This window comes from Pteropus alecto, unplaced genomic scaffold, assembly GCF_000325575.1.
Source record: "Pteropus alecto unplaced genomic scaffold, ASM32557v1 scaffold119, whole genome shotgun sequence".
NCBI lineage: Eukaryota > Metazoa > Chordata > Mammalia > Chiroptera > Pteropodidae > Pteropus > Pteropus alecto.
In genome coordinates, this window is record NW_006442487.1 from 1,823,869 (window position 1) to 1,827,626 (window position 3,758).

The 3,758-nt window shown below is 32.4% G+C and overlaps 1 pseudogene; it reads right to left on the reverse strand.

The window, feature by feature from the left end:
* Positions 1 to 3,409: 3,409 nt before the first annotated feature.
* Positions 3,410 to 3,528, reverse strand: LOC112470886 (annotated as a pseudogene).
* Positions 3,529 to 3,758: the final 230 nt, after the last annotated feature.

Consider the following 3,758-nt stretch of genomic DNA (forward strand, 5'->3'; position numbering starts at 1 on the left):
CCCTCTCTTCTTGTCCCTTCCTGTATCATTATTTCAGTGGAATAGGCTTGGCAGCAGAAAGTAGTAGTTGAAATAGTGAATTCTCGAGTTAGACAGTCTTGGGTGACCTTGACAGCTGTGTGACCTTGAGAAGTTTCTTTGCTTATTATTAGATTCTTTGTATGTAAAGTTAAGAATGATGAATTTAACTTATCTTACTGATTACTGATGGGATCAAGTGAAGTATTTTATGCTTGCACATAACTAGTACTCAATAAAATTATTTATCATTGCTTTTATTATTATTAATAACCATAGTACTTCAAGGTAAATTCTCTTCACTGGCATGTATCTGCATATGTCCAGCATTACTCGTACAACTTGAAAAGTATTTTCACTTGAAAGAGTATCTGAACTGTGTGGTGAGTAAAATCCATACTTTAATCACTTTGTATTAGGACAAAAGACATTTTAAACATTAATAAATAAAATATTTGACTCTAGAAGCTAAAAGAACATCAAAATGACCCAACAAAAGTAGAAAAGAGTTATTTAAGAGGGAAATAATTAGAAGCACCCTATAGAATTGCTAAATAAAATCGAAACCAATAGTTGCTTTTGTGAAATAAATTCGCCCATTACAGGTCTAACCTAGAAAAAATGAAAATAACACACACTTGAGCACAATTAGAAATGAGAAAGGGATATGGAGAGGAATTTAAAAACTCAAAGACTATTATGTAAAATTCCATATCAAGAAATTTGCAAATCTAGGTAAAGTGGAATTATAAAAAATAAATCGTGTAAGTTAAAAAAGCCACTCAATAAGAGGTAAAACATAAAAGTTGAGTAGACCAACGACAAAAAAAATAAATAAAAATAAAAATAAAAATTATAGCACCTAAAAGACAATAGAACCAATGATTTTTTAATTAATTAATTTATTTTTATTTTTCAATTAGAGTTGACATTTAATATTATTTTATATTAGTTTCAAGTGTACAGAATGGTGTTGGAAAAACTGGGCAGATACATGCAAAACAATGAAACTGGACTGCTTTCTTACACCATATACAAAATAAACTCAAAATAGATTAAAGACTTAAATGTGAGACCGAAAACCATGAAACTCCTAGAAGAAAACATAGGCAGTAAACTCTCTGACATTGCGCTTAGTAGTATTTTTTCTGATATATCTACTCAGACAAGGGGAGCAAAAGAAAAATAAATAAATGGGACTATATCAAACTAAAAAGTTTTTATGCAGCAAAGGAAATCATCAACAAAACAAAAAGACATAAAGGAGAATGCAGTATGGCAAAATGTCAGTTTTTCCCAATTTGATTCATAAATTCAAATGCAGTAAAAATCAGACACCCAGTGAGATTGTTTTCAGAACTTGATAAATGAACTCTATATTTTTCCTTAAAGAAAAGAATATGTGAGATTAGCTATTTTAAAAGTTAAATTAATGAAGATATAAGGTTGTTCTTGCAGTTATCTAAACATAATATAAAGTACAATAGTTAAAGTAATCTGGTGCTGGAAGAGAATAAATAGATAAATAGATAAGAGAATAAAGAGAATAAAAAGATAAATCAATGCATTAGAAGAGAAAGACCAGAAACAATATTTGTTTTCACAGCATATGATAAAAGCAGCATTTCAAATTAGCAAGGAAAGGATCAATTGTTCGATATATGTTGTAAAGATAATTAGCAATTTGGAAATAAATTAGACCCCCACTTCACTCCAAAATAAGAATACATTTCAGAAGAGTATTTTTAATATATAAACAAACAAACAAAAAAAAACCCTCTAAGTGGAAAATATAGGGGAATGTTTTAATGTTGGACTCAAGAAGGCATTTCTTCTAAGCATGCAGTAAAACTCAGAACCTTTAAAGGAAAAGAACAAATATTTGAGGACCTAAAACTATACACAGAGTTAAAAGAAATGGCAATAGTTGAAAAGAAAATAGTTTCAACACATAGGACAGACAAACAGTTAATATGCTTGCGATACAAAGATTTATCAAGTGACTATTTCCTCTTAAACTAAAGTTCTCTAGAAGTTAGAGAGTTTTCTGGTTGTGTCCTTAGACTGCATCCCAAACTGATAGCGAATGTGTTAAGCCTGAGAAACCTCTCCAGGGTAAGTATGCCTGGGCCTTTTCCTCTTTGCTCTAACAAAAAGATGTGCCTTGGGCTTTATGCTTTATTTCTTTATTTCATATGGCATTTACTGTTACTTCATGTCCTTAATTTTGCAGAGTCAACAATAAAAGGTGTTTTCAACTATTAAAAAACATGACCAAAAGTCCACAGCTCCAAATCTAGCTTTACTGCTACCATACTGCATTATTCTGAGCATAAGATCTTTAAGTCACATGTATTTTTAAGACTAGTTATTAGTGCATTTAAATACTTTTCGGAATCGTAACTCTTTATTAAAGCAGTCGCAGAAAGGATTTTAAGCAGACAGCAGATTTTTTTTTTTTTTTTTCAGAGCTTCTTTACAAAGACGTAATTTAGCCTTGGAATTGAACTATCCTGAGACCTTGCATCCCAACCTCTCAGAACCTGCTTCTTTCCATGTTTACCAATGAGAAAATAATTTGATCCCAATGTGAGGAACTTTTAGATGTTTCTCTCTCCTCTTATCTATGAAAAGTTTTTCAACATTAGTCTTTTAAAGCAACTCTCTCCATTCTCCGTGTTTACTATCTATCACCCAGAAGTGATTTAATGGTTAGAATTCAAGTTCTTAGAAGAAAATAATAGCTGGTGGGAAAGCTATCTTTGGACAGATGACAACACCTATATGTATATAGTGCATCTACCATAAATAGGGCCTTGCTTTGGATTAACAACCGTCTACAACTTTGAATTCAGTTTATAAATAAATAGATCATAGTTATCAGTAGTTAGGAAGGGAAAATCTAGTCGTGAAAGGAGTCATTACAAGAGAGAGTTCTAAGAAATTGAGAACTGAGTGATAAAATAATTAATAGTCCCAATGAATAAAACCTGTAAGCTTAAGTTAGTTCACTAATTTGGCATTTGGAATGAAAAATACAACATCCGTTTCTCAAGTTTAGAGATGTAATTTACTTTACTGCTATTCTCATCATAGACAAGCATGGAAATTTAATATTCTACTTAGAAATTGATATATTACCTAAAGGAGGTTTAAATATGTTCAAATGTAATTCATTAAACAACTCACTGGTATTAAAGTGCTTATAGGAAATAGGCTATTTCTTTAAAATAACATTGAGAAAAACATTTCTGGGTTATAAAACTGACAGGAGGCTTTTAAAAAGATTTACATCTCAAGGGGGCTGAGATGAACCAGGGTACTATCACTAAAACGTATCAGTAAGAAATGATTCTTCATTTATATTTGTTTTGTTATTTATTATTATTTATTCCTACAGAACCTGGTCTTCCTAGGTGGTCTCCCATCCAAGTATTAACCAGGCCCGAACCTGCTTAGCTTCCAAGATCAGAGGGGATTAGGCGTGTTCAGGATGGTGTGGCTGTAGGCCATGGACTGTGGCTCCACTGGGGTCCAAAACCTGGACCTTCTGCATGTAAAGCGAACGTGCTAACTGCTACACTATGGAACCAGGTCCTCTCAGGGAGGTTTAAAAGTACTTATTCCTAGGTTACACTCCATACCAGTTACGTCAGATGTCTGGAGGTGGGGTCCAAGTATCAGGAGTTTTTAAATAACCCTAGGTGGCTCCAATTTGCACAACAATTGGCAACCACAAC